This window comes from Scomber japonicus, chromosome 6, assembly GCF_027409825.1.
Source record: "Scomber japonicus isolate fScoJap1 chromosome 6, fScoJap1.pri, whole genome shotgun sequence".
Lineage (NCBI taxonomy): Eukaryota > Metazoa > Chordata > Actinopteri > Scombriformes > Scombridae > Scomber > Scomber japonicus.
In genome coordinates, this window is record NC_070583.1 from 39,708,358 (window position 1) to 39,732,482 (window position 24,125).

Consider the following 24,125-nt stretch of genomic DNA (forward strand, 5'->3'; position numbering starts at 1 on the left):
TTAAAGTCTAACATGATGACTTTCTCCATGTGTGTTACTGTAACCTAAACCTAACTAACCCTCACCTGCCTTTGCGGTTAGTTTGTGAGTTTCAGGTAAAACAAAATATCAGACATAAGTGATCTTCTTTATTGTCGTGTTGCAATACTTAAAGTGGAAGTTAAACTCATGATACATGATATATGTTAGAAAACATGTCAAACTCGTAGTGGAGTACTGTGTTGTAGGTTTCTTGGTTTAAGTAGCAGCTGGTTTCACTGACACGCTCAGATTAAAGTCGGCAGGATATTTCAACTTTATTCTCCACATTTCATTTTAATGTTTAAATGTTTTTTCTTCATGTGGCAGAGATGCTCTGTCGTTTACCCAAAGTGCACGACGAGGTCCAAGAGAGACGAGGTGAGGAGAGATGTAACCGCTGATATGTGTTGTTTACATTTTAGTTTCAACCTTTGTGAAGAATTTCTCTGCTTGAGAACAAACTATGATCAGACTTTATGATTCAGCTGATAAAGATTTATACTGTCTGTTAACGTTTGACTTCAGTTGTTCCAAAGTTCAGAGCTGCTGTTCTGCGTCTGCCTTTTTGATAGATAGACTTTATTTTCCCAAGTGACCTACCGGACACGTGTGAGAATAGTTCAGACTTGCAGGTTAAAAAATAGACAACAATCAAAAACGTACAAAACTATCACATGAAAAAACAAGACAGACAAATCACAATCAATCAACACTAAGAAAATAATTTAAAACTGTGATTCAGTACTGTACAGCAGAGTTATCGCTCTGAGGACAAAGAACAAAGCTGATAAAGATTTATACTGTCTGTTAATGTTTGACTTCAGTTGTTCCAAAGTTCAGAGCTGCTGTTCTGTGATCACATTTCCTTAAAGAAGACTTCAGATTAAAGATGAACACAGAGAGATGAGACTGTTTGTGAACCAACAGACCTTAAAAACCTCCTGCTGTGAGTTACATGTTTCTTCTTCTTCTGCTTGTTTAAATGTTGATGGCACTATCGCTGGCTGGTTGAAGCTGCTGATATATTTCACCTTCACTCATCAGCTTCATTCAGATGATTTTCAGCATCTAAAGGAAACGTAGCCGACAGTTTTCATCATGTTTGTGTCAGCAGCTGTTAAAATGATCTGATAACAGTAGAGATGGTAGTTATAGTGATAAATATATATAATGATGAAATGAGTTATATGAGTATGAACATGTAATATACAGTATGTACTCCATATAATATAAAGATTAGACTCATCTTTTGGGTCATTTTCAAATGGTACAGCACTCTGCCCAACAACTGAACCTGGCTGTTAAAGGGTTTGGGTACGATGACATTCATTGTACTAAACTTTAGATAAATAGGCTAAAGTGATTGACTGTTGTTTTTGTAAAACTGTTTCTTGAAGTCAGTAATTGTGTGTTTGATTCATTTAATTGGTCGTATCAAAGGTCACCTCATTCAGTCATCTTGAACCTGACAAACATTATGACAGTTATTATAATAACTAATCCACAGTTACAACAGAAAGAGTTTGTTTCACAGGTGGGACGGTTAGTGATGAACAGGTAATAAAAGCCATATAATAATATACTATGAAATGTGTTAAAAGAAGGTGACAGAAATACTGTTGAAAACATCTTTTCATTCATGATATTCAGTTATTTAATCAGGCAAATGAAAAGTCAGTGGAACATTCAGAAACTAAGTTATTAAACATTAAAGCTGAGTGAAAGTCTTTAAATAGTTTGTTACTTTGGCTCCATCTGGTGGTGGAATGAATAATGACAGGATGTTAGACAGCAGTGCAGACCTGTGTGATGTGCAGCTGGTTGTAATGAATGAGCATGTTGTTGTGTTTGTGTGAAGGTGTTTCTCTGCTATGGATCAGTGTGAGGACAGAGAGGAGGGAGTCCCTCCCTCTAAAAGCTCTCTGTGTGGGGAACATGACAGCCAGACCAAAGCTCAGAGGTGAGATGAGGATCTCTAACTGTCCATCACTGTTCTCCACTCACATCACTCCACCATCATTATTCACACTCACTGTCACATCTGACACTCAACTACTGAATAATAAGTCACAATAACTAGTAATGAACTACTAACTTTGTGAGTTAACAAAGAGCTCAACCACTGATTAGTCAACTAATCAACTAAGATGAGACAGCATCTTTCATCAGATGACATTTTGATGAACAGGAGAACGTTTCTCATCCACTGTCTTCTTACTGATTTTCATTCTGCTTCTAAAACTTCAGCTGCTGACAGTCTGCTCAAAATTCATCTTTTTAAACTCTTTGATTTGTTCATTGTTTGTTTGTATCAGGATGCAGCAGCAGAGAGCAGACTCTCCTGAACCCAGCTGTGTGACAACAGACAGGCTTACAGACCATAAAGGGAAAGCAGTTCAAATAAGGTTGAAACCAGCAGGAACAGGTAACAAGAGGAACAGGAACAGACAGGAACAGCATCACAATCTAGTGTCTAGAATGAAAGAAAATGAGTGAGAGCAGTATATGTAGTGAGGAGCTGATGAGGGAATTACACAGTGGCAGCAGGTGAGCAGGTGGGTTTGAAACTGAAGGCAGGGACAGAAACAGACAGGACAACACAAACAGAGCTTAAACAGGAATCATGACAGTCGCCCCTCAAGGGACAGCTCCCAAATGTCCCTCCAGGCTGGTCAGGAGGGAGAAAACAAAGAGGAGAAAGAAGGCAGGACAGATGGACAGGACCACTCTGGAGGCTGAAAGAGCTGCTCAGGACAGAAACTTTGGAGACCAAGGTGTCAACAAAACCACGTAGAAAGGAGACCAAGAGACAGGAGGACCTCAGCAGGGGGGGCTGATGTTTTGGAAGCTGGCTGGGTGTCTGTGGAGGCAGCAGAGACTCAGTGAAGCTGGACAGCAGAGAGTCAGTGAAGCTGGACAGCAGAGACTCAGTGAAGCTGGACAGCAGAGACTCAGTGAAGCTGGACAGCAGAGAGTCAGTGAAGCTGGACAGCAGAGACTCAGTGAAGCTGGACAGCAGAGACTCAGTGAAGCTGGGCAGCAGAGACTCATTGAAGCTGAGCAGCAGTTATTTGGTGTTAACTACATGCTTTTTTCACTTCTTTATTCATATCAGGATGCAGCAGCAGAGAGCAGACTCTCCTGAACCCAGCTGTGTGTCCATGAAGAGTGACCGGTCTATGGGTCGTCCTATTATGTTTAAAGATGAACAACCTGCTGATGGAAGGTAAGAATTGAACATCCAGTAATCAGAGCAGCATTTACAGGAGTTCATTTAGTCATCATGACAGAACATCTTTAATAAGCTGAGTGCAGATTTGAGTCATGAAATGTCCTTAAACGTGATGTTTTCTCCACAGAGTTCAGCAGCAGAGCTCAGAGTTTCCCAGTGATCAGTCTGCACAGCACAGCAGCATCAAACACAGCTGGACTCCATATTTATGGTGTGTACATGTACAAACACACCTTTTACTATTAACTCCATCAACCACAGATGAAATAGTAAAGTAGCATTCAGGTCCTAACAGTGTCCATGCTGCTCTGTTTAGACCAGCAGGCCTTCAGACTGACACATGAATCACATGTTGTGTTCTACCAGTTTAAATGAAATGTTCACTTTATCTTTCTGTTCCAGCTGCTGGAGGAAAACATCGTCACTTTTGTGAAGAACGAGCTGAAGAGAGTCCAGAGGGGTCTGAGTCCAGATGACCCAGAATGCTTAGAGAGTCAGAGTGAGGATGAGGAGGTGTTGGACGGTGAGGAGGAAGAGCAGAGGAGGAGCAGCAGAGAGGCATTTCTGAAGATCACAGTGCACTTCCTGAGGAGAATGAAGCAGGAGGAGCTGGCTGAGCGTCTGCAGAGCAGTAAGAGGATTTTAACAGATTTAACATGATGGAGAGGAAATGGAGGCAACATGGGAGAGGTTTATATTTCACACTCTGCTGTAAATATGCTGCACACATCTGCATCAGATCAGAGGCTGTTTGTCCTCCACTGATGAGCTGAATAAAACTGATGGAGGAGGAAAAACTACACAGACACACTTACATGTTCAGATTTCTAGACTTTCTGTAGGATCCACTCACTGATTTCATTTGTTGTTTGTTCATTCAGGAACTGGTGCTGCAAAGTGTCGACGTAAACTCAAGTCTAACCTGGAGAAGAAGTTCCAGTGTGTGTTTGAGGGGATCGCTAAAGCAGGAAACCCAACCCTTCTGAATCAGATCTACACACCGCTCTACATCACAGAGGGAGGGACTGCAGAGGTCAATGATGAACATGAGGTCAGACAGATTGAAACAGCATCCAGGAAACCAGACAGACCAGAAACAACAATCAGACAAGAAGACTTCTTTAAAGCCTCACCTGGAAGAGATGAACCAATCAGAACAGTGATGACAAAGGGAGTGGCTGGCATTGGGAAAACAGTCTTAACACAGAAGTTCACTCTGGACTGGGCTGAAGACAAAGCCAACCAGGACATACACTTCACATTTCCATTCACTTTCAGAGAGCTGAATGTGCTGAAAGAGAAAAAGTACAGCTTGGTGGAACTTGTTCATCACTTCTTTACTGAAACCAAAGAAGCAGGAATCTGCAGGTTTGAAGAGTTCCAGGTTGTGTTCATCTTTGACGGTCTGGATGAGTGTCGACTTCCTCTGAACTTCCACAACACTGAGATCCTGACTGATGTTACAGAGTCCACCTCAGTGGATGTGCTGTTGACAAACCTCATCAGGGGGAAACTGCTTCCCTCTGCTCGCCTCTGGATAACCACACGACCTGCAGCAGCCAATCAGATCCCTCCTGAGTGTGTCGGCATGGTGACAGAGGTCAGAGGGTTCACTGACCCACAGAAGGAGGAGTACTTCAGCAACAGATTCACTGATAAGAATCAGGCCAACACCATCATCTCCCACATCAAGACATCACGAAGCCTCCACATCATGTGCCACATCCCAGTCTTCTGCTGGATCACTGCTACAGTTCTGGAGGATGTGTTGAAAAGCAGAGAGGGAGGAGAGCTGCCCAAGACCCTGACTGAGATGTACATCCACTTCCTGGTGGTTCAGTCCAAACTAAAGAACATCAAGTATGATGGAGGAGTTGAGACAGAGCCACACTGGAGTCCAGAAAGCAGGAAGATGATTGAGTCTCTGGGAAAACTGGCTTTTGAGCAGCTGCAGAAAGGCAACCTGATCTTCTATGAATCAGACCTGACAGAGTGTGGCATCGATATCAGAGCAGCCTCAGTCTGCTCAGGAGTGTTCACACAGGTCTTTAAAGAGGAGAGAGGGCTGTACCAGGACAAGGTGTTCTGCTTCGTCCATCTGAGCCTTCAGGAGTTTCTGGCTGCTCTTCATGTCCATCTGACATTCATCAAGTCTGGAGTCAATCTGCTGGCAGAAGAACAAACAACATCCTGGTGGTCTGAAGCATTTGGAGGCAAATCAACACGTTTCTACCAGAGAGCTGTGGACGAGGCCTTAAAGAGTCCAAATGGACACCTGGACTTGTTCCTCCGCTTCCTCCTAGGTCTTTCACTGCAGACCAATCAGACTCTCCTACGAGGTCTGCTGACAGAGACAGGAAGTAGGTCAGACACGAATCACAAAACAGTCAAGTACATCAAGAAGAAGCTCAGTGAGAATGTGTCTGCAGAGAGAAGCATCAATCTGTTCCACTGTCTGAATGAACTGAATGATCGTTCTCTAGTGGAGGAGATACAACAGTCCCTGATATCAGGAAGTCTCTCTGCAGATAAACTGTCTCCTGCTCAGTGGTCAGCTCTGGGCTTCATCTTACTGTCATCAGAAAAAGATCTGGACGTGTTCGACCTGAAGAAATACTCTGCTTCAGAGGAGGCTCTTCTGAGGCTGCTGCCAGTGGTCAAAGCCTCCAACAAAGCTCTGTAGGTGCACACAGAACTATCCAGATTAATGTAGTTTCATCTTTGCTCAATGAAGAAAAGTAATGTTTGCAATTCTTTTGTTCGGCTTATTCTTCTCCAGGTTGAGTGGCTGCAACCTCTCAGAGAGAAGCTGTGCAGCTCTGTCCTCAGTTCTCAGCTCCCAGTCCTCTAGTCTGAGAGATCTGGACCTGAGTAACAACAACCTGCAGGATTCAGGAGTGAAGCAGCTTTCTGCTGGACTGGAGAGTCCACACTGTGGACTGGAAACTCTCAGGTCAGTTTTATTACTGTGTATATAAAGTCATATTTTTGGCTTCTCCTCCGTTTCTAGTTTACATGAAGAGTTTATGATACCAAAAAGATTTAGTGTACTGTCTGATCTGAAGTGATGTAACATCAAGTATACAGGAAGCAAAACTCCTTCCACACCAACATGTGAGTCAGGATTTATGTTTCTGTCATTTAATCTTCAATAAAGACTCAATTTGCATTAAGTCATGAAAGTGAAATATAATTGAATTAATTACAGAAAATATACAACACAGAATTACTGCCATGTTCTCTACATGCAGGTTGTTGTGGATTTTTAATTAAGGAGCCCGTTCATAGGTGAATAGAGAACAGTAGTTCAGGTTGTCTTACGTGTTTGTGGCCAAGCACAATAACAGGAAGTTGCAGGTCATCCAGGCCTTTATGTCCTTAAGGCATGTTTGTAGTTGAGTTAACTGGTTGCATTCATCTGCCTTTATTGAAAGATATAATTGAGTATTGTCTGTATAACAATGAAAAATGTATAGATTCTTTCTCATAGTATGACGGTTAATGAAGCATTCTCACTCACTTGAAGAGCAGCTGGCATGGCAGGTTAAGAGCAAAGTGGATAGGGGAAGTGTATCATTCCACCTTTTCATCCATAGTGAGAGATGCAGTCATTTTATGAAGTAAAGGTGCGTCCTTCTAACAGAAAAAACAGTCATTGACAGAGACGGCTGTTAAATTATAGTAACTGGTGAAATTCACAACATTTCTCTCACTCTAGTAAATATAGATGACCCCAACATAGATAATCCCTTTATTTTAATTTTATTTGGGATGATTGTGTACGTGTTTGTGTATTTATTACTGTCAATTTTCTAGTTTTTATATTCAGGCAATGACAATAAAGTCTATTCTATTGTATTCAGTCTGTCAGGATGTCTGATCACAGAGGAAGGCTGTGCTTCTCTGGCCTCAGCTCTGAGCTCCAACCCCTCCCATCTGAGAGAGCTGGACCTGAGCTACAATCATCCAGGAGACTCAGGAGAGAAGATCCTGTCTGCTGGACTGAAGGATCCACACTGGAGACTGGACACTCTCAGGTATGGACAGACAGGTGGACACTCTCAGGTATGGACAGACAGGTGGACACTCTCAGGTATGGACAGACAAGTGGACACTCTCAGGTATGGACAGACAGGTGGACACTCTCAGGTATGGACAGACATGTGGACACTCTCAGGTATGGACAGACATGTGGACACTCTCAGGTATGGACAGACAAGTGGACACTCTCAGGTATGGACAGACAGATGGACACTCTCAGGTATGGACAGACAGGTGGACACTCTCAGGTATGGACAGACAGGTGGACACCATCAGGTACGGACAGATGGACACTCTCAGGTACGGACAGACAGGTGGACACTGTCAGGTATGGACAGACAGGTGGACACTCTCAGGTATGGACAGACAGGTGGACACTCTCAGGTGTGGACAGATGGACAGACACTCTGACTAACTGAGGGACTGTGGTTCATGTTTAATGGTGGATATGAGTGAAGGAGTATGAAGCTGATTGTGTCTTTGTCTCTTCCTCCAGGATGGACCATGGTGGACTGCAGACACTGAAACCTGGTCTGAGGAAGTGTGAGTGTGTTTTCAGTTTGATTCATGAGAACTTTGAGAAAAACTGGATGAAATATGTAAAAGAATTGAAAAAAGTTCAAAATGATGGAAAATGTGTTTAGTCAGAAATGGGCGTGGCCTAAACTGACATTTATCTTGAACCAATGAATCCATGAAACAGAAATTTCCTTCTGTTGGTCACAGTTCAGGAGTTAAAAGAGAAATGTTTTATAAATGTCCACATGGTGGCGCTACCTGCTCCAAAATGTCCCTCATGTCTCTCCTGCAGATAAAGTTCATTCATTCATACTGACTTCAGCTGTTTGGAGCATTTGGACTAAAATGTGTTTGCAACAGACGACAGTTTGAGATGAAAATAATCAGTGGCAGATGGTGAAATTATTTCTGGGGGGGGCAGTTTGGGGGGGGGCAGTTTGGTGGGGTTGGGGGTCCTAGGGTTAGTGTCAAACAAACCGTAGCACCACTTCATACCGCAGCAAAAAAAAAATAAAAAGAAAGAAAGGAAAGCCTTGTCAATGACTCTCTGGTTAAAGTCAGTCACCGGTCTCTTTTCCATTGACAGCATGGCCAGTGCCTCTCCTGGGTCATGCTGTTTCTGAGAAAAGTTTGAATTCTTTTCATGGTTGAGAAGCACTTCTCAGCTTCCGCTGTGGTCATGGGTGATGAGGATCTTTAGGAAAGTGACAGTCTCTGAGAAGACTTCTTCAACATTGTTCTCTCCATAAACAACTGGAATAGATCCACAGCACCACAACAGGCTCTGAACTCGTCCTGCTGTAGATGAGACTAAACTCTGTCTTCAGCTTGTTTCCATTGAGCATCGGGTCGGCCTTCAAGGTGTTGCTCAGTGCATCCTCAGGAAATGTTCAAAAGCCAGTTAACTGTCTCCAATAACGACACAAGGCTTGACTTTTCTTGTATTTACTGGTTTCCTCTTTTGTTTTTGTAAAACTGAAATATTACAGAGATAAGAACCAGAGCTGGTGACTCGGACTTGCGACTCGTACTCGAGTCGCACTTAAGTCGCACTACACATTGACTTCAGACTCGACTCAGACTCGACCTCAAAAGACTTCAGACTTGACTCGGACTCGAGGCTGGAGACTCGCAAATTACCATTATTTTCATGTTATCATTTATATTCTCATTTATTATCTGTCATTCGTCTTCTCTGTTTGCATTTGGGAAGTGATCTCTGGCTGTGACTGAGGATGACAGTAAACACCAACATCACGCACGCGCCGTGTGTACGTGCGCATTTCGAGCAGAGCCCGTCTACTACTGTATACTGTATTAGAAACTCTCTGATTTCAAGACAATGGCGAGTGAAAGAAGCCCAACAAGAGTCGCTTGGGTCGTTACATTTTATGTTTTTTTCAGGAATGTGAAAGAGGTTTTAAAGAACCAGTTTTTCATTTTTAAGTTAGTAAGTCAAATGAGTACAACTCATAATTTACTTGCACCATTGTGGGTGTGTTTTTTCATTTATTGTTAAAATGCAAAATATTGTGTGCTGCGTGCCTGTTATCAAAATACATTGTTGGTGCGATATATTTCTTTTATTGTATTTTACAGCATTGTTAAAAAAAACTCTTGTTAAAGAAAAATACAGAAACAATCCTTTGTATTTGTTCCACATCACATTGCTGTAGATTCTAGTGAAACAATCATCAATACTGTCTTATATAGAGGATTTTATAGCTTATAGAATTTGAATTTGATTTAGTGTTTGCGAGACTTGAAACTTGACTTGGACTCTTAACCAGAGACTTGAGACTTGACTCGGACTCTTGCTCAAAGACTTGAGACTTGACTTGGACTTGACCCTCAAAGACTTGAGACTTGACTCGGACTCTTGCTCAAAGACTTGAGACTTGACTTGGACTTGCAAAAAATGACTTGTGAACACCTCTGGAACATAAATCAGTATACAATAACATATCGCACAATTCTCATCAAAAAATAAGGCAGCTAAAGTCTACTGCTAAATACTAGCTAGCAGCACACAACATAACATTCTCAAAAACCAAAAGTGTCAGATGACCCTCCACACACACTAGGCTACTTACAGACAAATAGTCTCCAGGGCAGAAGCGTATCATAAAGTGTTTAGCAACATGTGTTCATCTGTCTGTCTTGCTTGTCACTGAAGAAGCACCTAAACTAGCAGGAGAGCTACAAAGCTGCGATAAAAACATACAGAACAGAGCGCTCACTCTGCCGCTATTTCTGAGACCTGACGAACAGAGCACTCACATTTTACTCTTTTAACCAATAACTTATTTAACTTATTTAACTTAACTTTAAAGACAGCACAGACCTGACAAAATGTACATTTCACTCACATCACCTGAAGTTACAAACAGTTAAAGTGAAGTTACCAATAAGTTAATGTGCTTAAAAAGAGAAACCACCAAATATATTTTAGTTAAATTAAAATGTTATCCAAAACTCATCTAGTTTTAAGATCTGAGGACAAACTTAGATTACAAGACAAATTGTTAATTTTGGACATTTTTCTGACATGCGTTGAACTAATGTAATTTCTACCACATCTCAATATACAATTATTTAATTATAAATAATTTTACCAGTCTAGAATTTTCTGAGAGCCTTTCTTGTAACTATTTTACCAGTTTTTCTATAATGTACAATAATCATACATCTGTCCAATCACAGTAGATTAAAAACATAAAACAACAATTTGCTGCCAATAAAAGTGGGCGTGTCCTGGAAACCTGAAGGAAGCCAATCAGAGAGCAGCCTCAGGTCACGTGCTTGTGAAGGGTTTACATTGACTCTCATTGGAATCAATTTATAATGAATGCTGACAGGTGCTGAGAGACTAACAGGTGCATTTTACAAACTAATACGTTTGATTTCATCATTTTATGTTTTTTATGTTCATGTTTATTTCAGACATAAACGAACAATTTCAATTCTAAAAGGAAAAAAGAAAATCAACCAAGAATGAAACAAATAAAAGAAGCAAACAATGACATTCTTCTGGCAGTAACTGTGCCTGAAAAGGAGCAGGATGAAGTTTACACTTATTTAATTCCTGCCCCTAATTCACAATCAACTTACATTTCTGTTCCTGTGTTCCTGTGTAGTATATAGAAATATATTATCATTAATATTATTATCACTATCATTACCGTCTATATCACCATTATTTGACTTCCACTCTTATCTATATGCACAACATACAAACATATTTTATAAATGATACTGAGATTTGGTGGTTTATTTCTACCAATGACTCCTTTTATATCTCCCTCTTAATTCATTACAAAATGTAAAAGAAAATACTTTGACTTTTCATCATCAATGACGATGATGTCACTGATCACTTTCAAATGGATTCATTTATTTAACAAGTCACTGACAATAACATAAGTTTTGAATATATCACCTAACCCTTTAAAAGGTAGAAACATACCGATGGAGAGCTAGTGCAATATTAAAATCATGTTTGTTATATTATTATTTAAATTCAAGCGTGTTCAAACCTTCCTCTCATTATCAACAAAGTAAAATGAGCTGAGCTACCTGCAGCTCTGCAGTGCTGCCTCTCCCTGCATCACCACTGTTAGCTTCCAGCTCAACTTCATCTCATCTCTAATATGAAAGCAGTGGACATGAATAAGAAACATACTGATGGGAATGTCAAGAACAAGCCAAGAACACACAGACAGACTAACTCCTTTCTAGATGTGGAACGTTACTGGTTTAAGTTACATGAGTTAAGTTGATAGAAAAATCCTGTTCTTTAACCATCTTAAATACTTCATTAATTACATTCAGACAAACATCAGACGCAGCTGGAATCAAGTTTCACTTTGAAAAACATTCTCATCTAAAGGTCCACTTACTCTGTATGTCCAAAGCTTTCAGTCACATCTCATGGTCTTCCTCAGTGATGGAATGTCTCAGTTGTCATGGAGATGGTTTAAGTTTGAATGGTTTCAGTAAAGTAGTTAATAAATCAACAGATGATAAACTGCAGCTGTATTGTGTCTCGTTCTCTCCATCAGATGCCTGTGAACTGGAACTGGATCCAAACACAATGAACAGAAACCTCAAACTGTCTGATAACAACAGGAAGGTGACATATGTGGAGAAGGTTCAGTCATATCCTGATCATCCAGACAGATTTGACTTCTGGGATCAGCTGCTGTGTAGAAATGATCTGACTGGTCGCTGTTACTGGGAGGTCGAGTGGAGAGGAGGAGTTCATATATCAGTGAGTTACAGAAGAATCAGCAGGAAAGGAGACAGTGTTGACTGTGTGTTTGGAATGAACGATAAGTCCTGGAGTCTGGAGTGCTCTGATGGTCGTTACTCTGTCTGTCACAATAAGAGAAAAACACCCATCTCCTCCTCCTCCTCCTCCTCCTCCTCCTCCTCCTCCTCCTCCTCTGTCTCTAACAGAGTAGCAGTGTATGTGGACTGTCCTGCTGGCACTCTGTCCTTCTACAGAGTCTCCTCTGACACACTGATCCATCTCCACACCTTCAACACCACATTCACTCAACCTCTGTGTGCTGGGTTTACACTCTGGCCTGGTTCCTCAGTGTCTCTGTAGGAGGAGCAGTGAGGAGCAGAGAGGAGTAATGAGGAGCAGAGAGGAGTAATGAGGAGCAGAAAGGAGCAGAGAGGAGTAATGAGGAGCAGAGAGGAGTAATGAGGAGCAGAGAGGAGTAGAGAGGAGCAGTGAGGAGCAGTGAGGAGCAGAGAGGAGAAATGAGGAGCAGAGAGGAGTAGAGATCAGCAGTGAGGAGTAATGAGGAGCAGAGAGGAGCAGTGAGGAGTAATGGGGAGCAGAGAGGAGCAGAGAGGAGTAATGAGGAGAAATGAGGAGCAGAGATTAGTAGTGAGGAGTTATGAGGAGTAATGAGGAGCAGTGAGGAGCAGTGAGGAGTAATGAGGAGTAGTGAGGAGCAGAAAGCAGCAATGAGGAGTAATGAGGAGCAGTGAGGAGCAGAGAGGAGTAGTGAGGAGCAGAGAGGAGTAGTGAGGAGCAGAGAGGAGTAATGAGGAGCAGAGAGGAGCAGTGAGGAGCAGAGAGGTGCAGTGGGGAGTAATGAGGAGCAGTCAGGAGCAGTGAGGAGCAGTGAGGAGCAGAGAGGAGTAATGAGGAGCAGTGAGGAGCAGTGAGGAGCAGAGAGGAGTAATGAGGAGTAGTGAGTAGCAGTGAGGAGCAGAGAGGAGTAATGAGGAGCAGTGAGGAGCAGAGAGGAGTATTGAGGAGCTGAGAGGAGTAATGAGGAGCAGTGAGGAGTAGTGAGGAGCAGAATACAGAGCCAAACCAGTGAAGTAAGAATAAATATGTTTTCTGAGTTTGAATGATTAAAAAATTGTATAAAACTGTCGGAAACACTAACGAACATTTTAACGATAAATTAAAAGATACGAAGAGTTTCAGTTTGATTCACGAAATCAACAAAAACTCAACCAATCAGCTTCCAGTGAGCAGTCTCAAAGCTTTCCAAACCGTTTCCATGGAGACGCCTCTGATGGTAACGAAGCTTCAGGGTCAATCAGATCTCAGTTTGTTCCCGTTGTACCTGAACGCAGCACGATGCCTTCAAGTTCCTCCCTGATGTTTGACTCTCAGGCGGAGCTACGACCTGCTTTCATGGTTTTGTACAGATGTTTATTTTCTTCTTCATGTGTTTTTCTCCTGCGGCGGTGGGGGGGGGGGGGGGGTGTCATGTGGGGGGGGGGTCATGTGGGGGGGGGTGGGGGGTCATGTGACGACGGCGCGGTTTTAAAGGACAGTCCACTGTTTTTACGCGGAGGACAAACAGACTTTCTCACAGTTTTAAACTTTTTTTCACTTTAATTTTTTTGCTGAGAAACTGTATAAAAGATTTGAACACAGCTGTATGAAGAGTTGAGTTAAGTTTAAGTGCATTAAATAAATATTTTAATTTGACTCTTTGTTTTATTGAGTTATTGACGCTGTTTGCGGCTGCAGGACACGAGGAGAGAAGATCTAAAATAATGTGATGATGATCTTTAGTGTATTTATATTAAAGATAATCAGCTGGATCACCTGAACATTATGAATCTAAAAGTGAAGAAACATCCAGAATAAGAAAGGAAATATTCTGTTAATAAACCAGATTTTACTTTATTAGTCCCACGATGGGGAAATTTACAGAGTTAAAGCAGAAACGTGGACAGTGGAAAAAAAGCCTCAATAAAAAGATTAAAGAAGAAATAACTACAAAAGCAATAAAAGACAATGGTAGTAATATAAATATAGTAAATAATAGAAACATAAAGTAAATAAGTAATATTGATGTTGGGTGATACCTGAGTTGAGATTATTACACAGGTTTAACCCTTCCTTCCTTCCTTCCTTCCTTCCTTCCTTCCTTCCTTCCTTCCTTCCATCTTTCCTCCATCCTTCCATCCTCCCTTCCTTCCTTCCTTCCATCTTTCCTCCATCCTCCCTTCCTTCCTTCATTCCTTCCTCCCTCCTTCTCTTTCTTTCCTCCCCCCTACCTTCCTCCCTTCCTTCTTTCCTCTGTCCTCCCTTCCTTCCTCCTTTCCTTCCTTCCTTCTTTCCTCCCTCCCTTCCTCCTTTCCTTTCTTCTTCCTCCCTCCCTTCCTCCTTTCTTTTCTTCTTCCTCCCTCCCTTCCTCCTTTCTTTTCTTCTTCCTCCCTTCCTTCCTCCTTTCCTTCCCTATTCCTCCCTACCTTCCTTCCTTCTTTCTTCCCTTCCATCCTTCCTTTCTCCATCCCTTCCTTCCTCCTTTCCTTCCCTCTTCCTCCCTTCCTTCTTTCCTTCCTTCCTCCCTTCCATCCTCCCTTCCTGCATCCCTTCCTTCCTCCTTTCCTTCCCTCTTCCTCCCTTCCTTCCTTCCTTCCTTCCTTCCTTCCTTCCTTCCTTCCTTCCTTCCTTCCTTCCTCCATCCCTGCCTTCCTCCTTTCCTTCCTTCTTCCTTCCTTCCTTCCTTCCTTCCTTCCTTCCTTCCTTCCTCCCTTGACTCAAGGACAACAGGAGGGTTAAAGTGAGAATATATAAATATATATTATTACAGTTGGACTGAAAGGAGAAGTAGACCTAAAATCAAATGTATTGATAAAGCACATTTCAAACTAAGACTCTCATAATGAGTTAAAAGACAAAGAATAAAAAAGTGTTTGAAGGGATTTAAAAACAGGCGACTGGTCAGCAGACCTGAGAGTGCCGGATGCTTCATGTTCCAGTAAAACATCAGAGAGGAATGTCGATTTGATCTCATGTGGGCCGGACCACTAATAGGAAGGAAGGAAAAGAATACAGGAAGGAAGGAGGAAAGGGAGCAAGGACAGATGGAAGGAAGAGGTGAGAAGACAAGAGGGAAGGAAAAGAAGCAAGGACAGATGGAAGGAAGAGAAGACAAGAAGGAAGGGAAGCTTACAGACTCATTACTGACACCTACTGGACTAACACTGGAACTGCAGCTTGGACCAAAAACCCCAAAACAGATCAATTGTGTGTGTTCTTCCTGCCCACTAAAGTGTTATCACATTTGTGGTAGTTTCTGTCACTTTATAATTCATGTTTTGAATATTTGTTGAGGGGTAATCAACCTGTCTCCATCATCCTTGCACTAAAATATTTTCTATAGATGTCAGGAGTAATTGTGGGGTCGCCAGCAGGGGGCAGTGTGGCGCTTATTGTGCTCCGGGGTGCTTTACGTCAGTTTGGTCTGCTTTGCAGCTTTCCTCTTTCTGCTGAGCGAGATGAAAAACGGAGTTTGTCTCACTTATTTCTCCTGTTTCCAGGTTGGTGGAATAGTAAATGAAGCTAAGTAACTGAAGTGTAATATGTTGACATGTCGCTGAATGTTTTAATGTCCGCTAATAAGGCTGTTTTATGAATATGTATGACATATATGTACACAGAGCAGCAGCCGCATTTTCGCGCCTGATGACGTCACCTGTTGCTGAGTCACGTCGGCCAGAGATTATTTTTAGCGCCTTCGCCTGATGACATCACCTGTTGCTAAGTCACGTCGGGCAGAGTTTTATTTTTAGCTCTTGAACATTTTTGTAAAGTCTAATAGTTTTGAAATGTATGATATTGTGTAAAAAGGTTAAAAGCTAATGTTAAAAACAAAAATAATATAAAAAATAATTTGAGTTGGAAATGGAAAATGCTTTTAGGAACCAGATGTAAGTGGTAACAAGCTATGTTTTATATATAAGTGGTAACAAGCTATGTTTTATATGTAAGTGGTAACAAGCTATGTTTTATATGTAAGTGGTAACATAAGCTATGTTTTATATGTAAGTGGTAACAAGCTATGTTTTAGATGTAAGTAGTAACATAAGCTTTGTTTTATTTAAAGTTGAAAAGAGACAACTTACAGGGTAACAGTGGTTATTGTCATTTTGATTTATTTAATCACACAAAACTTGTAAGTCAGTATTTGCTGAAAGATGAGAAAAGACAAATAGTATTTTATTTTCAAGTGGTGTTTATTTCATAGAGAACATTGAGTGTTTGTAACAGAGGAGGATTTAAATAGTGAATGTTTTAATAAATCCTCTCCCTCTTTCTGCTGAGCCAGATGAAAAACGGACGCAGAGTTTGCCCCGTCTCACTTATTTCTCCTGTTTCCAGAGAGAGCATATAAGCTGTTTACGTGGTGCCAGCCGGTACCTGTAACATGGTCATAGTGCTTCATTTTAGATACACCCCCAAAATGTGCACACACCAGCCGTGATACCAGCCCACTTTCTGGACCGGCAAGTACGGAGCGAGAGCGCTGAGAAAACAGCCAGGAAGAGGGAAAGGATGAAATCTAGCAGAAACATGGCGATGGCTCCATCATCCCCCAGCCTCAGAGGACAGGAGAGCTGACTGGACTATGTTTATTTTGGATGGCAACGTCCCAGCTACCTCCCTCCTCCCTCCTTTCCTTCCGTACATCCTTCCTTCCTCCCTCCCAGCTACAGTTAAAACCTGAACCTGCACCTGTGGGACTGCTTCACCAGCCTGGGTCAGTACACCTCAGGACTGGATACCAAACCTTTCCTGACAGAAGGATCCATGCCAGCTGTCTGTGACAAACCTGCAGCAAGAGAGATGGAAGGATTTACAATAAAGTTGTGTGTGTAGCAAACCCTCCCAAAGATGGTAAGAGACTCCACTGATGGTTTGAACATTTATTGCTGTTCCACAAAACCAGCTCCCCCAATCCCTGCAATTATAATCACACTGCTCTAATCTCCTCAGGTGTAAAGACCCATAGTCCGCTTTGTAAACAGGATGGTCTACATACATGAAGCTGCTGCAGCAGTCCTGTAACCTAGTGAGCATTATATACAGTAAGTATCAAGGTATGTGGCAAATGTTATCTGCAGTCAGATGAATTAGAGAAGCTAATAAAGAAAAACAAGAATAAACAATATATAAAACAAGAAACCTGACAGACAGTGTCAGGCTGAGGTGGAGGAGCAGTGAGTTCTGTCAAGTTTCAAACAGGATGAAAAAGTCACTTGTTGCACGTTATGTGGACATGGAGCAAAATATAGTCTAAAAAACACTGAAAATGAATTTGCATTTAAAGCTACAGACACAGAAACAGCCTGTTCTGAAATGGACTGAAACGGAGGGGTAATAGAGGTGCAAAATGTGTCATCTGAGGAGTATTTTCAGCAAGTAGCTTCAAATACATGCTTTATGGACCTCAGAAACCTAGATTAACTTGTTGAAAACAGCATAATATGGCCCCTTTAATTCCACCACTAACACACTAAATAATAATAATAATAATAATAATAATGTGTGCTTCTGTTGATCTATTTCTGAGAGCAGGACCTCAGTCTGAGAGCTCATAAAGCTTTTCTTCTTAGTCGTTAGTGTCATTTTCATGAATGGAGCTTCTCTACAACCTGCTGGATTTCTGACCTCATGGTATTTTGAGAGCGTCAATCATGTTCATTTATTATATTAGGGGTGGAGCGGTTCACAAAATCCACAGTTCGGTTCATCAATCTCAACCAATCAATCTTTATTTATAAAGCACCAAATCACAACAAAGTTATCTCAAGGCTCTTTCCACATAGAGCAGGTCTAAACCGAACTCTTCAGGTTTCATTTAAAGAGACCCAACATTCCCACATGAGCAGCACTTGGTGACAGTGGAGAGAAAAAACTCCCTTTAACAGGAAGAACCCTCAGAACCAGACTCAGAGTGGGAGAACATCTTTTAACAGGAAGAACCCTCAGAACCAGACTCAGAGTGGGAGAACATCTTTTAACAGGAAGAACCCTCAGAACCAGACTCAGAGTGGGAGAACATCTTTTAACAGGAAGAACCCTCAGAACCAGACTCAGAGTGGGAGAACATCTGCCTCGACTGGTTGGTTCAGTTTACGTAGTTTTCTTCTTCTTTTTTTTACACATCATTTCTTCTATTCTGAAACCAGATATCATCATGAAGGCAAGAGTGCAATAAAAAAATCCAGGGAGAAGCAGTTTAACAGTAACCGACAGACTGTCATGTGTATCTATCAAAGAGAACGGCTGCAGGTGGCGCCAAATCATGAACATACAAAACAAAACACACTTCCTAACCCAACAGATCCAAACTGACTCACTATAGCTGAAATAAACAAAATAAAAACCTAATCTTACCTGAAATAAAACATACTCTGACCAGGCAGTCTAATTACTGGCCAGGACCTGAAACCACTAAATTAGTGCCTCAAAATAATTCACATGATTTTACACTGACCGAGGAAAAGATCATAATATAAAGAGCTGTCACCTGAAGACCAGAATGCATGCACCATAATACATTCATTAGTTTGATGAAGCTACTAAAAATGTCCTCTGTCATATCAAACACACATATTCAGGTAAAGTCATGGACTGAAAAGCTTGTAGTTTTTGTTTAAACTGAGTTATTAACATTATAAAAACTCAAACAGTATGTCAGACATCCGGTCTCACAATATGAAAAAACTGGTCTTTTTTTGTCTGTTTGCCAGTGATTTGATTTTGTTTTTATTATTAAATATGAAAATAAAATAAAACCAACTTTAAACATTCTGCTCATCCCTTTTTGACCAGGACAAAGAAAAAGCTGGTTCATTTAGAGCAGGTGGGATTCATCATGTTCACACAGCTCATTTACAACTGTTTCCAGGTGATACAAGTGTTTGGTGAATCCAACGTGACACAATCAGACAGATCCACCTCATGAATAAAATAGAAATAAAAATAGGAACATGTTCTTGCATCTGGCCCAAATAGAGCTGTAAGGGGCATTAACTGGTTCTGCCACAAGAGGGAGGCATTGAGCTGGGATCTGGAGGGAGATAGAAACAGTCTGACTCAGCAGTATCTCTCCCACTACTGTTGAGCCTCTTTTATCTGAAGCAGCAACAGGTGGAAAGGAATGACAGGGCTGACCACAGTACCAGCAACTCTTAGCATTTATTCAGCTACACTGCAGACACAGGCATGACTTGATGATCTCTGGTTTATTCCTGCAGTGTAACCAGAGAGAGCAAAACACTGTTACATGCTGGATTTTATCTTCATGACAACACTCCTCTCACAGTCACGTTCATGCAGACTGCTGATGCACTTGAACTCAAAACATGTAACTGAAATAAAAATAAAAATAAATAAAATATAAGTGAAAAACAAATGTTGTTGCTTTGTTTTTCTAATTACATGACATCAAAGTATATTACACTATTAACTTTAGTACTCAAAACCCATTTTACAACTAATTTACACAACAGAAAACACCACAGTCACATCACTGAATAGTATTAGAATGATTTTTGCCTTTAATTTAACATTCAAACTTAAAAATGTCATTTTTCAATCACTTAAATAGTCTACAAACCTCTGCAGTCAAGTTCAGAGACTGAGGAGAGACAGGAGCTACCACCACATATCCTCTAGCCTTATATATTTTACTTAAAAAAATGATAAGAGCACAAAGATGCAAACTTATGCAGAACTCTCATTACCAAGAACAATGAAAACAATCAAACTTGAGATTATAAAGGAACACTGGCCACAAGAAATAAATACAAAAGTTATTTTCCATTTAATATTTATGACTTTTTCTGTTACATGTACTTGGCTCGACCAAGTTGTATAGGTTCAGTGTGGAAGAGACAGATGCAGTCGGGGGAGATAAACGAGGTCAAGTAGAAGGTGTGATGAGGTTATCTAACCTGTTTCCTCCCTCCGACACTCACGGTGGCTGTTGATGACACAGATGGAGGTTGATGAGCTGGTCCAACCACTCAGGCTCCTCCTTTGACACCAGCTCATCTTTCATACTTTCATTAAAAGAATGCTGAAACACACCTTGGAGTGTTTCCTCATTCCAGACACTCCCAGCAGAGAGACTCATCACAAACTCTGCAGCAGTCTTTTAGGCAGAGTGATCAAATATCTTCCTCGTCTCACTCTGAAATCAGAAACCATCAGAGATTGCTTCTCCCACACCGCCAGAGCCCATCTGATGTAGACCCCCGGAGGCCCCCATCAGGTAATCTACTTTAACCTCATCAGGTAATCTACTTTAACCCCATCAGGTAATCTACTTTAACCCCATCAGGTAATCTACTTTAACCCCATCAGGTAATCTACTTTAACCCCATCAGGTAATCTACTTTAACCTCATCAGGTAAAATACTTTAACCTCATCAGGTAAAATACTTTAACCTCATCAGGTAATCTACTTTAACCCCATCAGGTAATCTACTTTAACCCCATCACGTAAGATACATTAACTCAATATTTGTTCTTTTGCTGTGTGCTCCGTACCGTCCTGGGTGTCTGTTCATATCAAAATCTGCTACTGGAAAGAAAGTCCAACAATGTGCAGACAGACTGTAAGACATCTGGAACTGGTTTAACTTGAGAATAAAAGTTCATCTGCTGTCTAGAAAATGACCTTTGTTTCAACTAAGTAATTAAATGTATTAGAGTTGATTAGTTTAAGATATTATTACACTAGTATGGGTATGGGAGAGGAGGAGGAGAGAGAGGAGCAGTGAGGAGTAATGAGGAGCAGTGAGGCACTTTTAATGTCCAACGCTGTGCAATATTACTGTTTCATGTCTTTCCTCACTTCCTTCCTACCTCCCTCCCTCCTTACTCCTTCCTTCCTTCCTACCTCCGTCCCTCCTTACTCCTTTCCTTCCATTCTTCCTTCCTTCCTTCCATCCATCCTTGCTTCCTTCCTGTGCAATATTACTGTTTCATGTCTAAAACCAGTTTACATTCAACTGTGTAATATACATTGTTAAGTTCTGAGTGTTTTCTACCAACACAACTCCTCTCCTTCCATCCTTCTTGCTTCCTTCCTCCTCTCCTTCCATCCTACCAACACAACTCTGCCCAAAGTAGAAACATGGCTGCATCCATTCTTGAAGGATGCAAAGGACAACTCAATTCTTCTTCTTCTTTGGTGTTTTATTTTCTTAAATGCTGGTTTTAATGGACATGAACAGTTGAGTAGGGTTAGGGTTAGGGTTAGAACAGATCTTCTTATAGCTGTTAGTGTAGTAGTAGTTAGTTAGTACTATAATATAATATATGATATGATATACTCAAATATATAATATAATAATCATAAAAAGGAAAGGACTGTAACACACCTGTTTCTAATGATGAACTAGTAATGAAGCAGCTGAAGCTCATTAAGACGTTTGATAATGAGTTTTAATAATATATAATAATTAGAATCAGTGGTTTATAGTCTCTCTCTGAGTCCATGGTGGGCGGGACTAAAACACAGGTGAGTGCTCTCTCTCGAGGTGAGGAGAGATGTAACCGCTGATATGTGTTGTTTACATTTTAGTTTCAACCTTTGTGAAGAATTTCTCTGCTTGAGAACAAACTATGATCAGACTTCATGATTCAGCTGATAAAGATTTATACTGTCTGTTAACGTTTGACTTCAGTTGTTCCAAAGTTCAGAGCTGCTGTTCTGCATCTGCCTTTTTGATAGATAGCCTTTATTTTCCCAAGTGACCTACCGGACACGAACAATATACATACACACACCCACTATACAAACACCACCAGACATTGAGGAAGCTGGGTCCATATGGGGTTTGTTCTCTATCCTGCTCGTGTTGCCATGACTTGATGACTTGTTTCTGGATTATTGAGCACACTTCCATTACAGCGAGAGCAATAGTTAGTTCAAGCCTTTCCTTCTGAATCCTCAGTGGTTTCCTTGCGTCTCTCTATGTTTCCACGGTGGGCGGGACTAAAACACAGGTGAGGGAAACGGAAGTGAGAGGTAACCTGTAGGTAGGACAGAGGTGAGCACTCTCTCTCTCTGTCACCTGTCTGGAAACACAGAAGAAAAGCAGCGCGAGGACGAGGTAGGCAGTGTATTAATGAAAAACATGATCTTATGATGTGAAGTGAGAAAAGAATTTAACCCTGTAGAGCCCAGAGAAATGTGTTAATCTGCAGTGTGTATGATAACAGTGAGGTTTTAGCAGCATTAATGAGGACAGTATGTTTATGAGGACACGTGTTAGAATAGTAAACATTAATAATGAACATATTCTCATTTCATCTTGCCACTTTTTGTGTTGTTGGAATATAAAAGACACAAATAATAAAACTATGATCAGACTTTATGATTCAGCTGATAAAGATTTATACTGTCTGTTAATGTTTGACTTCAGTTGTTCCAAAGTTCAGAGCTGCTGTTCTGCGTCTGCCTTTTTGATAGATAGCCTTTATTTTCCCAAGTGACCTACCGGACACGTGTGAGAATAGTTCAGACTTGCAGGTTAAAAAATAGACAACAATCAAAAACATAAAAAACAAGACAGACAAATCACAATCAATCAACACTAAGAAAATAATTTAAAACTGTGATTCAGTACTGTGCAGCAGAGTTATCGCTCTGAGGACAAAGAACAAAGCTGATAAAGATTTATACTGTCTGTTAATGTTTGACTTCAGTTGTTCCAAAGTTCAGAGCTGCTGTTCTGTGATCACATTTCCTTAAAGAAGACTTCAGATTAAATATGACCACAGAGAGATGAGACTGTTTGTGAACCAACAGACCTTAAAAACCTCCTGCTGTGAGTTACATGTTTCTTCTTCTTCTGCTTGTTTAAATGTTGATGGCACTATCGCTGGCTGGTTGAAGCTGCTGATATATTTCACCTTCACTCATCAGCTTCATTCAGATGATTTTCAGCATCTAAAGGAAACGTAGCCGACAGTTTTCATCATGTTTGTGTCAGCAGCTGTTAAAATGATCTGATAACAGTAGAGATGGTAGTTATAGTGATAAATATATATAATGATGAAATGAGTTATATGAGTATGAACATGTAATATACAGTATGTACTCCATATAATATAAAGATTAGACTCGTCATTTTCAAATGGTACAGCACCCTGCCCAACAACTGAACCTGGCTGTTAAAGGGTTTGGGTACGATGACATTCATTGTACTAAACTTTAGATAAACAGGCTAAAGTGATTGACTGTTGTTTTTGTAAAACTGTTTCTTGAAGTCAGTAATTGTGTGTTTGAGTCATTTAATTGGTCGTATCAAAGGTCACCTCATTCAGTCATCTTGAACCTGACAAACATTATGACAGTTATTATAATAACTAATCCACAGTTACAACAGAAAGAGTTTGTTTCACAGGTGGGACGGTTAGTGATGAACAGGTAATAGAAGCCATATAATAATATACTATGAAATGTGTTAAAAGAAGGTGACAGAAATACTGTTGAAAACATCTTTTCATTCATGATATTCAGTTATTTAATCAGGAAAATGAAAAGTCAGTGGAACATTCAGAAACTAAGTTATTAAACATTAAAGCTGAGTGAAAGTCTTTAAATAGTTTGTTACCTTGGCTCCATCTGGTAGCCTAAACGACATGCCCAAGTTGTGAGCAGCACAGATCCCACATAGTTTGAGACTCAGAGATGTGTCTGGTATCATTGGAAAGGAAACACTCTCAGGATTCTTGTAAAAGTGTCTGTGTGATTCTGTGACTTACTGACAAAGAGTGGCAGAGGTTACAATGATGGGGTTGTTTACTCGCCCATAGGTTTGTGTGAAGGACTGTATGAACGATGGGGTAGATGATTGGATCAGGATAGGAGTTTGTCTATCTCCCGTGGGGTGTCGATAAGGACACGGTAGGCAGGTATACGTTTATATGACTTTATTCAGGTTCCAGGTAGACACAGAGTATGTACACTGTATGGTTGCTGAAATAGAATAACATAATGGAATATCAGTACCTTGTAAC